At 44.7% G+C, this 14273-nt stretch overlaps 1 protein-coding gene across 4 annotated transcripts in view; it reads right to left on the bottom strand.

Annotated features, from left to right (window-relative positions):
• Positions 1–14273, bottom strand: part of PCDH11X (protocadherin 11 X-linked) — a 3021270-nt gene that overhangs the window by 798400 nt on the left and 2208597 nt on the right. The gene's annotated exons all lie outside the window — the stretch shown is intronic.

The following is a 14273-nucleotide window of genomic DNA, read 5'->3' as shown; positions in this document are numbered from 1 at the left end:
ATCTAATTAATAATAAGATGTTATCGCAATTTCACAAAAATTGGTAATTTCACCATGGTGCCCTGCACTTAGGAAAGCTGCTAATTTGTGCAGGTCCCTAACCCTTGCCTATGTTTGGCCCAGACTGCTATACTGTTGCGGCAGGAGGTGGACCCTTGGCCTAGTGCAGGATAGGTAGGCTCCCTGGTCGGACCCAGAGAGCACCTGCCACCAGGAGGCAGAGCACAAGAGGAGACAGAGGCTAGCTGGAGCTTCGCCACTAGCAACCCTAGGTACCCCCGGGTTGAGCCCCCTGGATACCTGGGCCGCCTGTCTTAGGTGGGCCTCGCAGGATCTCCTTGATAGGAAGTTCTGGGGTGTGCCCACCACAATCCAGGGTGCTCAGTCGACACTTAGGCTGGAAGTCCTGGGTGCCTGAGAAGGCCAGAAGAGTGTCTCTGAATGTATAGCATGGTCATCCAATGCGAGGGTCAGTGCCAATAATCAGTCTGTGGATAGTCAGACAAAGCAGAGGTCAGTTACAAGTAGTCAGTCCATGGATAGTCAGCCAAAGCAGGGGTCAAGTTCCAGGAGGCAGTCAGACGTGGTCAAGTTCAGGCAGAGGTCAGTTCCAGGCAGCGTGCAGACGTGGTCGTGGAAGCAGGCAGAAGGTCAGAGGCAGGCAGCGGTGAAACGTAGTCAAGGAAAGCCGAGGTCAGTACTGAGAAGACAGTCCGAAGGTACTACTTGGGAAGACAAGGAGACAAGGGACGCCTGAACAGAAGGACGCTGGAACAGAAGGACACTGGAACAGGACTGGAACAAGACTGGAACAAAGGCTGGAATGAGATTGGAACACAGACTGGACAGCAGAGGCAAACTAGAAACACTCACGGTGTCGACCCAATTGCCAAGGCAGGGATCAAGGGAATGAGCCCTGCCTTATATACTGCAAGTTAGTGATATCATCGGGGAGCATCGGACCCGGGTTTCAAATGGGATGACGTTGCCTGTGTGCATGCCTAGGGGCAGGGCCGAGGAGCAGAAAGACGTGGAGCCCCGGCGGGAGCTCTGTTGTGAGGCCTGGTCGAACGAAGGTGAGCGGGGAAGCCAAGAATGCCGCGAACTGACAGAGGTCGCAGAGGAGGTGAGCCGGTGCTGGTGGACGGAGGTGGAGTAGTGAGTGGTGAGCGGGGCCGGCCGCCCTGAGGAAGCGGCCAGGGAGTGCAACATATATGCTAGGATGGGGCCTAATCAACAAGAAATTGTTATTTTCTCTAATTGTTTCATTCCAGGTACTGTACAACTTTTTTTTATCATTATATTATTAGAAAAAAGTCAACTCTGTTCAATATGTTGAACTCTGCACTGAAAAGTTATTTCTATTATGTAATGTTACATGAAATATATGACTGATTAGAAAAGTCCTTTCTCCATTTTGTCCAGCCTTCTGTATGCTAGAAGGAGGCCTGACTAACTATAACTTATATTCCCTATGACTGCTTCATTCCAGATGACCTGAATACAACTCCGTTGGAAATGCAGAATTGGTATGCATTTTTTTTTTAAAGAATCAAAGGAACTGATTATGTGCTAGGAGGGGTGAGATCCAGCTGTAGGAATCTGTTTGCACAAGGAATGTGCAAACAGCAAGGTGAAGCTTCTTATAGTGGTGCCATGGCTCAGATCAAAACTGCAGCAAAACAACTCAGCTACACAGCATGACCTGATGAACCTCTTAAGAAGTCAAGCATCTCAGCAATGCTCAGATTGCTTCCTGCACAATTCTAAATATGCTAGAGCAGGGCTCCCCACATTTTTAGCCAAATTGTGACCTCATTTGAGAACTTGACAATTCTCATGACCCCAGAGGGCAAAAAGTCAAAATTAAGCAGGGGTGCAAACCCTCAACAACAATCACTTCACTCTGACCCTTTAGTACCTCTACCCTCTTCGTTTGATCATTTATCTCAACCTCTATCCCCTCCAGAGGCCCTCCTTTCTCAATATATGCCTCTCTAACTGAACACCTCTTACATCCCCCAGCTCCTTTCACTTTCTTAGCTCATCCCTTCTGTCACACATTCCATAACATCCCAACTGATCCTTTCTCATCTCCCATCCATTTTTATAACCCCAATTGATCCCCACTTTTCTATCCCCCAATTGATCCTCTGTCATACCCTCCCTCTTACCCTTTGACCCATCTCTCTCAACTTCCAGGCTCACCTTTGTTGCGAGCGTGGACGTGTGGTCGCTTGCTCTAGAGGGATTGAGAGCCCTTGAGCTATGGCATGGCTCAGGGAGGAGCCCCAAGACACACACCGTGGGAGTTGAGAGTGTTCAGACATGGGCTGGAGCTGGAACAAGGCTGGACAAGGATCAAGATGGGACATCAAGGAACTAGAACAAGGCAGTTTCAGCCCTCCCCTGGACCTGCACGGATCAGTGAGAACCAGGAACGCAATGCTGGTCTCAAGAGTAGCCCTCAGGCCACTTGGTAGCCCTTCTGGACCCGCCAATTAGGAACGACGAGTGTGTGAGGCCAGATAGAGGCTGAGGGCAAACACAAGATGAGACATGGAACTCAGGAACTAAGAAACTCAAACAAAGATAGGTGAAACTTGGAAGACTCAGATGAGGTTTCAGGATACTTGGAAGACTCAGACAAGGATCCAGGATACTTGAAAGGCTCAGGTGAGGATTCAGGGTTCAGCAACTAGTACAGAGTGAGTATTGCAGCGCAGCGTGCTCTACACAGCAGCCCATGGCTGGTTGCAGACCACGCCGAAAGCAAAGCAGACTCCAGATGAGAAAGTGTTGGAATGAAACATGTCAAAGATTCAGGAAAGGCCTGCACCAAAGCACGCCCTCCACAGCCGCCCATGGCTGGTCATGGACCATGTTGAAGCAGAGCAGGCTCTGGCTTGTCTTGGGCATGGATGGAAGCAGGCATAAGGAACTCTGAAGACCAGGAACAGGATTTAAGACTCAAGATTCAAGACTCAGAACTCGGATTCAGGAACAGACCTCGGAATTAAAAACAAGGAGCCTTCCCAAAACTTGCACTGCAGCCATGAAGACAGGCCTTGTGCCATGAAGCACCCTACACAACACCCCATGGGCTGGTCACAGACCATGACAGTGGCACGCCAGGAAAGGTGGACAAGCAAGGAACCTGGAGGCAGGATGAAGAGCCGGAGATGAGGACATCAGGACCAGGACTGGAACAAGGAACATCAGGAACACCTGGAACTTCAGAAACTTCAGGAACGCAGAACATGGAACATCATGAATTTCTAGACAAGGAACATCAGGACACTGAAGGGATGATGAAAAAGCTCCAAAAAGAACAGGACCAGGAACATCAGGACAAAGGAGACCAGGAACATCTAACACATCAAAAGAAGAGCCATCTAGACAAGAGAAGATCATGGAGGACCTTGACTGGATGTAGGAAGCATGGACAATCATGAAGATCCGATTCGAAGGCCCCTAGGAAGTGGAAGAAATCCCTTTTATAGGGCTGGACTAAGAAGCAGACTGATAATGTCATCGTTTGGGCCACAGGGCTTTTCCTGCCACTGGTCCTTTAAATATAGAACTGAGGCACACGCACGTGCCTGTACTGGGCCCGGAAAGGTGAAGGAGTCAGGATGGCCATGTTAGTGGCGCTCCTGCTGTGAAGAGGAGGAAGCAGCAGTGTCGGCAGCAGTGTAAACCGTGAAAAGGAGTAATTTTGGCGGCACCCATGCAGAGAGAGTCTACGGTGGTGGCACTCCACCATGAACAACAAAGCCCCATAGTCAGAGGCATCCCAGGCCGTGAGAAGGACGTCCTAAGGCATCAGGCTGGGGTAAGTGAGGGCTTGCTCACAGGATAGTCTCCGTGAGCAAGATCATAACAACCTTATCCCCTCCAACCATTCTTTCATATCCCTCTCAATTGACTCCCTCTCACCCGGCTCCTCCCTTACCTACATCCTTACCCTCTACAGCCAATCCCTCTTCAACTGATCCAACCCTCAAACCCTTCCTGCATCTGATCCCTTCCTTCAAGCAGCCCTAGTTCTAAACACCCTCCCTGGTCAGTGCAAGAAGCAACATTTTCCTTTTGACCCTGAACCAAAGGTGGATGACAACTGCTAAGAAGAGAGGGTAGGTGGCAGACGGGCAATATTTTTCTCTTGGGTTCATTCAGTAGTAGGTGAGAAGCAAGGCGCAGTGGCAGTCTTCCTCTGTACACTCAGCCCATCTTTACCCTTGTATTAGTGGTAAGGGACAGATTTATGGACGTCATTTTGATGGTACACGTGAAGGGTTAATTTAATTCCTTATGAGAGAGAAAATATGTTATGTTGATTCATAGTTATAAAATGCAGCTTTTTCTTGAATTTACTGAAAAACTTACTGTGTCACAGCCCTCTCTCTTCCTTCTAGTATGACAACAAGCAGCCTGAAAACGTCTAGGTTTCAGACAGAGAAATACAAAATACAAGAAGGAGGCATTATCTAGTTAAAGAATAATAACATCACTTAGATGTGAAAGCAATTCAGCTGACAGCCAGGGAGTTGAAATCTTGACCTTGGTGCTTTTATATATGTTACATTGTAAACCATTTTGATTTCATTTAGTATAGAAATGGTATATAAAATATTTTAAATAAATAAATACTAGCAGCTCGTTTGCTAGGGGGGGAGCTAGGGGCAGGAAAACACCTGGCATCATCCCAGATTTAGTTTATAGCACAGTATACACTATACAAAGGATTTACAGGCCTTATGGATATGAATGTTCTTTTTGGGCACTCGCATTCTTATCTATCTTGGTATTGGTTTTACAATAGACTGCTTGTTATCTGAATTATTATATGATTGCTTTTATTAACATGACAGTAATGATACTAATGCTGATTTTGTTATTATTCTGGGCATCCAGTGGAATATGTTAGTTTTAGAGAATGTGAAAGGCAAGTAGTCCACATGTGAGAGAGAATGATATACAAATTGTGAAACAGGAAATATGGATAAGAGACAGGAAAACCACTTTCAAAGTAGTGCTGAGACATGCAGTAGTTTTTATTAGAGATGTGAATTGTGTGCCAGATCGTCTTAAAGATCAGGTTCGGCTGGGGGGGGGGGGGGGGAAATCTGATCGTTAAGATATGTGAATTGGAATCATTTCCGATTCCAATTCACATCGCTATTTTTTTTTTTAGGGAGGCCCGCGCCGCTAAAAAAAACCCCCACCCGACCCTTTAAATCGACCCCCCCATTAGCCTCCCCCACCCTCCCGACCCCCCCCAAACCTTTCAACATTACCTGGTGGTCCAGGGGGCCTCGGGGGACGATTTCCCTTTCCCAGGCATCAGCTGCGCTAAACTAAAACGGCGCCGATGCCCCTTTGCCCTTACCATGTGACAGGGTATCCGTGCCATTGGCCGGCCCCTGTCACATGGTAGGAGCACTGGATGGCGCCGGGGGACAGGAACCAAAATGGCCATTTCTATTAACGCAGCCGTGGCCGAGAGTGGAAGATCACACCGGGACCCCCCCACTGGACCCCAGGTAATTTAAAACATTTTGGGGGGGTTCAGGAGGGTGGGGGATTTATTTTAAAGGGTCGGGGTGGGTTTTAGGGTTGTTTTAGTGTGCCGGTTTTCCCGCCCTCCCCCGATTTACGATTTAAATGATTTAAAAAAAAAACAAAACCGCGACGATCAGATTCCCTCCCCCCCCCAGCCAAAATCGATCGTTAAGACGATCGATCACACGATTCACATCTCTAGAGGATATAACGCTGTATGGCCCAAGAACAGTCCTCCCGCGGGACTTAGGCCCATCCATTTCCCGGACGTAAGGAGCATGTAGAGACATAATGGCCGGGCTGACCACAGTACATGCACAGGCCGCGTTTCTTCTGGAATCTTCTCTCTTTAGAGGTCAAGTGACCATGACCACTTTTCATCGGTTCCTCTTTATCAACAGCAGGAATTGCTTGACCCATCCATTGTGCAGGGGTACTGGCCTGTTTCAACCCAGGTAACACCTTAGGCCGGAGTTCCTTCACCTTGTCTCGGAGCCAACAATCAATCCGAGTAGCTAAGGCTATCAATTCTTCCAGCGAGTCAGGTGTCTTTCACATGGATATCCAGGCCTCTGCAGAAGAGTGTCTTGAGACATCTAGGGTCCCAGCGAAGTTCCACTGCGAGAGTCTTAAATTCTATGGCAAATTCAGCCAGCGATCTGTTGCCTTGCTTCAAGACCACTAAAGCAAACCCAGCAACAGACATACGCAGAGTCATCAAAAACGGATTTAAACAAGTCCATAAATCCTTCTTTGTCCTGCAGAATAGGGTCCTTGCGTTCCCACAGGGTAGATGCCCACGACAAGGCTCTCCCATCCAAGTATGATAGGATGTAACTGGTCTTAGAGAGGCCCGTGGGAAACAATGAAGGTTGTAAGGTGAAATGTAAGCTGCACTGGTTCAAAAGCCCCGAGTCTTCTGGAGTTCTCCGGAGAATCGAATAGGCGCCACCAGTGGAACAGCTGTCTTTAAAGTTACCTCCTGTAACTGACCTTCTTGTGTAGAAGCTGTGCCTTTTATCTTCTGTGTGTGAAGCTGATGAAATGCTGCAGTAAGTTTCTCCAAGGTTTCTTGCTGTTCTGAGATGCGTTGAGCCAGGCCCGGTATAGCCTGCAAAGCGGAGAGGTGTGCCGGGTCCATGGGTTACTGACATCCCATACCTTAAGCTGGATTCCCAGGAGTACTGCTTCTCCAATTTTAAAGCCGGATTCACTGGAGTTAACAATCTGTTAGGTTTTGCTCCTCCAGAAGGGAGGAGTTAGCAATCTATTGTAACCTGCTGCTGGATACTCCTGTAGTGGGAGGAGTTAGCAATCTGTATGAGTCACCATGTGGAGTTGCAATCTGTTAGGGACTGGCTCCCGTGGAAGGAGGAGTTAGCAATCTGATATGCTCCGTAGGCAGAACTAGCAATCTTGTTATGATATAGACTGCTGAGTTGGCAATCTGTACCAACGGAGTGCTAGAGAGGGTACTCAGCTGGAAAGGAATGTAAATAGGTGAATCCTTGGGCCGATGGTGGATGACAGCGCCCCCAAGAGAATATCCTGAGAGGGACCACTGGCTAGGCTTGGGTATGGAGACAGACACAGATAGTTCTTTTATTAGACAGTTTAGTAGAACCACCAGAGGTGGCAGTAGTGAGCTAATATGCCTGGCAGGGCGGAAGTCCCTCAGATACTGGAACTGCAAACCCAGGGTTGCTGAGCTGTAGAAAGACTATAGATAGTAAGTAGACAGGGTATGCTGTATTCATACCCAGTAGTAGATGACAAACTCACATAGGGTAATAAGGAGGCTCAGTAGCTGGAAAGAGTTAGGCCCTCGAGGAGCGAGTACCTGGTGCCAGGGAAAGCTCTGAGAGAGTGGTGGTAACTCATTAATGTCTGTATCTGCGATAGCTTCCAGGCAGTAGAGAATCTTCAGAGTATTCAGGAACATGGGCCCTAGAGTAGCGAGTACCGATTCCTATCTACAATCTGAAATAGAGAAAAGAGAGCGAGGCCCCCTAGGAGCAGGTACCTCTGGTAAGTCCAAGGAGCAGAGTAGCTTGGATGAATCCGTATCTGTCCATCTGTCCTTGCTAACTCAAATCATAAGCGAAAGTGAATACCTTTTATGTTGGAAGCAGATGATGTCAATACAGGGGGACGCCCCTGAGGTTCACGCCCTTTCTGGTACATACTTCAGACCGCGCACACGTCCACATCATCAGGAGCATCGAGCCGGTCCGGGGACGCCAGGGAGAAGGCATGGAGACATCGCGGCAGCAAGCCGTCCATAAGACCCGGAGGGTGTCGCCACAGAGGTAGAGAGGGTGGAGTAAGGGCGTAGAACAGCCACGGACACAAGAAAGACTAATCGGAGAAAATTATTTTTCTCTCTACGCACAATTAAGCTCTGGAATTAGTTGCCAGATAATGTGGTTAGTGCAGTTAGTGTAGCTGGATTTAAAAAAGGTTTGGATAAGTTCTTGGAGGAGAAGTCCATTAACTGCTATTAATCAAGTTTACTTAGGGAATAGCCACTGCTATTAATTGCATCAGTAGCATGGGATCTTCTTAGTTTTGGGTAATTGCCAGGTTCTTGTGGCATGGTTTGGCCTCTGTTGGAAACAGGATGCTGGGCTTGATGGACCATTGGTCTGACCCAGCATGGCAATTTCTTATGTTCTTCTGTTCATCACCTATAAAGTAAAAAATTCTTTACTGATGTCAATTTTACTATAAATATCTCTGAATGTGTCTGTAATAACTAGGGATGTGCATCGGGTGCCCAATCGTTTGCGCTTTCGGGTTTGTGTGGCCGCGGGAAAATCTCGTTTTCCCACAGATCGGCATTTTTATTTTTAGTAAAAAGTCATTTTTCTTCTTAGTGCGCACTAACAAAAAATAACAAAAAGTAAAAAAATATACAAAAATAAATGTTTTTTGTTAGTGGGGAAAAGTGTTTGTTTCTTGTTTTAACTGATATATAACAAATTAAGAAATATCGTAAGATATTTCAATTTGTTATAAAAACGATTCACATCCCTAGTAATAACACCCACCTACCAAAAACTCACCCTGAATGAAAGTGTCCCCTTACAGTATTCTATATGTAGAGTATCAGACTGAGCCTTGGAAAGAGTCTCTCTCTCTCTCTCTCTCTCTCTTTCATGTACCTACTGAGCAGCTGTAGCAAAGTTACATGTTAGGAGTTATGTGCTGACTGGGCATGCATATATGAATGTACACACACTGTTTCCAGCTATTTAAAATTCACATAGCTCCCACGCAGACTACATAGGTGGCTGTTTTTGTGCATGCAAGGCTTTTAAATCTACCTCTAATTCTTTGGCCTAACTGCCAAATGGACCAAAGTATAGAAAAAAATATTTGTAATCCATGTTTTTCCTCAGAAAAGCAACTGCAGTGCACACAGCACCACAAAAGAATACATTAGCCACCATAAATGTGAATTTTACTCCTGCCCTGTGCTGGGCTTTTAATTTTCCATGTTAAAACACATGCACTAAAATGCCTCCCTTCTAACGCGGCTTTATACCTTAATAGCTCAAACCCAGGGTCGGTGTAAGGGTATTAGGCATACTAGACAAACCTTCTGCCTTGCACCTGCCCCCCCCCCCTCTCCCCCTCTCCCCTGGTGCCAGTCCCGGCCCCCACCCTGGCCCCCCAACCCCAAGCTTATTTGCTGATATGCCGCTCATAGCCTGCTGATTGTGTGCTTTTCTTGGCCACAAGCAGGATAGGCGCCACTCGCGGCCCACCGAGTTTCTACTCCTCTCTACCGCAAAAGGGATAGGCTCTGCTTGTAGCCCCTCATGGCTGCTCTTCAGCGCCCCCTAATGGTTGTTGCTTTAGGCAACCACCTAGTTCGCCCAAAAGGATGCACTGGCCCTGCACATATCCTCTTTTACATGTGATTTGCATGCACCCACACTAAGCATACCGTGTGTTTTGCAGTTCAGGTTTTTTTTTTTGGCACTAAAACCCATATTTCAGGACTAATTAAGATTACTTCCTGAAAACCCATGCTAAAACCAGAGTTAAACTCGCAGTAGGTTCAACGCAGCTTATTACATCAGCCCCAATGGAAAATAAATTTGCCTATTTTCTTTCAGTCCCATGTGAACACCTCCGGCTTTCCATGATATTTTCCTTACAGTAAACTAATCTTCACATGTTGTTTGTAAGAGTTATATTAACCACAAGAATGAACTATCATGCCAAGATGAGAAAAGAATGATCTGTTAATTACACGGTAGTAGTGTACAATAACACCCTGACCTTTTCAGTATTCTGTATTTTGTTTCGAAAGTGTTCATTGTAGCATTCCTACTCACAATTTAGAAATAAACAAGGAAAGGTCATTGTTTTTATGTCGTATCTCACTGCTAATGAAGGGAAGGAAATAAATGTGCTTCTTCTAGCTCTTTTCTTGAATTTTTAAAACAATCCTAATCAACCAATCAGAACTGAATAGCATGCAATGAGAGATGCTAAAAAGTGACAGGTAGCTACAGGTGGATCTGTTGGCTGTGCTCACAGCTGCCTGCAGCTGGCATGGGGACACATTTGGGCAGTAGAACTTTACATAAAGAGATTAAATAACCTTGGGTTAGAAACAGAAGGCTTAGGAAAAAAGAGAACTAGGATAAGAGTTCAAAAGTAAGCTTTGATAACTCTAAGCAACCTTGAAAAGTCATCATTTAATCTCCTTTTACCTTATATATCATAACAACAATGTTAATAAAAATGTTGTTCCTTCTCCGTCAGATCATGTACCAGAAATATGCTGCCAGGGCGTTTTGCCAAAGGTGATAGCATGCATTGTTTCTGAATTTGAAGTGCTACACTTTCAAGTTATATTAGGATTGTCTTTGAATAAAATACACTATATAAAAGCATTAGAAAGTGCAGGGTGTTACTTTCCCTTGATCATTCTGTAAAAATACAAGCAAACAAACAAAAAGTAGAATTGTGAAAGCAATACATATAGTACAAAAATTCAATATATGAACATTTCACCCTTAAACCAAGAAAAAAACCCATAATCTATCGGTATACAGTATTTTAATATTCAGTGCTTATAAGAAAACGTATTACAGAAATCATACCCTCAAGAAATGGGAGGAAGATTTATCAAGGAACCTCACCAAGGTCTCAGTATAATCTTCTAGGGTAAAGAGACAGGTCAACACTCTAATTCCTAGATTTACCTATTGCTCTCCCTAGATTCATTTTGGAAATAAGGTTTGTTATAGTTGCAGGGTGACAGTACCATTCTTGACCACATATTTGTCATGATCATACCTCTTAAAGGGACCTTGTCCATTTTACACAACTGGTATGCTTGGTGATTGCATTATTGTTTTCAATTAAGAGCAGACTATATGAAAATGTAAAGAGCTATAAAATCATTGCATTCATCCTTGACTTTGCAGGAATGGATTTATCATTGGCATCTGTTGCTCTTAAATAGACCCTTCTGTATCATGACAGGTTGAGAATTTGCCAAATCTCCAAGAAAAGAATGTGTCAACCAAGGCTGGATTTCATAAGCTTACACAGTCAGGCTACATTTTTTTGTGATCAGACTTCTTATTTTTTAAATGTATAAGCAGTAGGGATGTGAATCGTTTTTTAACGATTTAAATTATCATCTGATAATTTTAACATACAATAGGAATTCCCTCGATTTATCGTGAAAAATCGTTAAATCGAATACGGGAATTATTTGTTGGGGGGAGGGCGGGAAAACCGGCACACCAAAACAACCCCTAAACCCACTCGGACCCTTTAAAACCAATCCTTTACCCTCCCCCACCCTCCCATCGCTCCCTGTGACAAAGTGAGGGCAAAGGCGATCGGCGCCATTTTGAAACCAGTCCAGCATCGAGAGTATGATTGAAGGGATGGCTCCTGGACCCCCCGCTAGACCACCAGGTATATGTAAAAGGTTTTTTGGGGGGTCGGGAGGGTGGGAGAAGCAAAGGGGTAATTTGTAAAGGGTCGGGTGGGTTTTTTTTTATCGGGCCATTGGCGCCATTTTTATCAGTGGTAGCCAAAATAGCGCTGATGGCCCGAGAGCGGGAGATCATGCCGGGACCCCCCCCCCACTGGACCACCAGGTAATTTAACATTTTTTGGGGGGGGTTCAGGAGGTGAGAGAGCAAAGGGGTCATTTGTAAAGGGTCGGGGTGGGGTTTTTTTTATCTGCTCAGGCCTCACTAAAAAATTAACGATGTGAATTGGAATCGGAACCGATTCCAATTCACATCTCTAACGATCCGATTTTTTTCTCCCTCCATCCGAACCTGATCGTTAAAACGGTCGGGCACACGATTCACATCTCTAATAAGCAGTTATGAAGATATTTGCTATCTATGAAGGTATAAGTGCTGACTATTCATTACTACCTGGCTATTGTATTGTATCAAATATGAAGAAGACTTGAATTAATTGGTGTTTCCAAATGTGTCAATTCATTTTTAGAGGCAATAGTAGATGTTTATTCTCCTTCTAATCTAATCTAATTTAATCTTGCATTTATAATCTACACTTTCAAACCTATCAGACTGCTCATATTTGCTTACAATGCATATAAAAAATCTTTTCATAAAGAAAATTAAAAACAACATATCAAAAGCAAATTAAAATGTTCAAAATAAAATTATTCATGCAAATATAAATCAAATAATGCATCAATACATATAAAAAATAAAAGAATAACAGAAATAAAAGAATAAGAAAAACCATAACCCTCAACTGATGCACATGCCTTACTCTAATTATAGTTCCTATGTAGCTTTGTAATGTGTTTTTTTATAACTTTTTTATTATTAGATAAGTGAGCTATAAATTTATAAATAAAGATAAATAAAATAAATTAGATAACCAGACAACATAAAATTGACTTATTGATTTATTCTAAACATTTTTTCAACCCCTTCCAGATTGTACAGGGCTGATTTACAAATTTTAACATTAATAAAATACACAAAAATCACAAACTAAACATAAATTCACATAAATTAATATTCAAAATTTCAGGTATCAATTCAGTTCGAACCAAATGCCTTGCTAAAATTAAAAGCTTTAAGCTTTTCCCTAAAAAGTTTGATCTGCCTACAATTCCTCAGGAAGGCTGTCTCCAGAACAGGTCCTACATAAGAAAAGGCTCTTGATTGAGTGGTCTGTGATCTACAGTTTATTTATTTATTGGGGGAAGACTTAGTAAATGTGCTGTCTCAGATCTAAGAACATGCCTCAGTATATAAAATTGTAGTTTTGACTTTAGAGAACTAAAATTTTCCCTATAAAGCAATGTATGCATTGTAACTACTCCCTTAAATTACACTCACCATGAAATTGGTAGCCAGTGTAGTTCCTGTAAAGTAGGGGTGATATGGGAAAATGCAGGTTAATAAATATGTTGCTCCATTCATAGGTAATTGCATTTCTCTTATTAATTTGTTAGGCAAACTATTACATAAACATAATGGAAGGTGCTCCCGGCATGGATGTGTGGATGCCATGAATAACTGGGCACCCACTGCATCCATGGAGGTGCCGCCTCCATTGCGCTGGCTGGGCTTACCCGTAGGTATGGAGAGGGGGGATCCAACGTGCCATGTGTGGCGGCTTCCTAGTGCATCAGTCTGGTGCTAGTGACATCGAGCCCCCAGGTTGGTCTGGTATTGAGCATGGTGATGTCATTGGAACATGCCCCAATGCCAGGCCACACGATTGGCCGGGAGAGCGACACAGTGATGTTGGCCAGGGGGGAGGGCCAGCGCCATCGTGGAATGCATCTCAGATGTGTGGCTTGCTACATGAATCTGTCAGCATCTTAAATGGAACACTAAGCCTGACATTGAGGCAGTCAAAGATGAATTAAGGGATGCACAGTCAAGTCATCACTCTGACAGCAGTCAAGGATCTGTTAACATGTCCATTTGTGGCTATGTCATACCTAACTTTACACTCAAAAGGGAATGGCCTGTTCTTACTGCACCGGGATAAATCCCCATTAAGCAGATACCAATTTTTTCACAGTTTTCAAGAAAGTGCTGCTAAAAGCCAGTTTACAGAATGAATGTTTGGCACTCACTCATTCCACATTGGAGATGCCTCTACTGCCACAACCACCAGCCTGCTACAGGCTCCCATACAGCAGATGGGCCGATGGAGGTCCAGGGCATTGGCGTCATACATCAGGTGTGATGATGGCTCCCCTGTGCTTGCAATGGGCCAGGTGCATCCTGAGACTTAAGTTTCCTTTCGCTTGCAGCTGACGTCCATCATCGTTCAGTGTGGATCGTGGGCCACTCATTCATCAACCATGCATGTAGAAGGATGGTGAGAGGGAAATTTGGGCTCAACCTGGGGTTAGCCAGAAGAGGCTGGACCATCAATTGGCTGGGTCAGAGTAGTATGCATTGGCACCAACCCTGGCCCATGCTACAGTCTGAGAGAGCCCATTTCATACCACCAGACCTCACTATCATACATCTTGGCAGCAATGACCTGGGGTGCAGCACCACCCTTGCACAGCTGAACACAATTAGGGATGACCTGAGCCACATTGTCTCAGCATGGCCATCTTCCAGAATTTGCTGGTCAGAAATCATACCCCGACAGAAAATGTTAGGCTATCTGCCTGTGGAACTGCCAAGTTCAACTGGCAGATAACCAAGGCCATG

This window comes from Rhinatrema bivittatum, chromosome 6 (assembly GCF_901001135.1).
Source record: "Rhinatrema bivittatum chromosome 6, aRhiBiv1.1, whole genome shotgun sequence".
In the NCBI taxonomy this organism is placed as follows: Eukaryota; Metazoa; Chordata; class Amphibia; order Gymnophiona; family Rhinatrematidae; genus Rhinatrema; species Rhinatrema bivittatum.
This window is presented reverse-complemented; position numbering and strand designations above follow the sequence as displayed.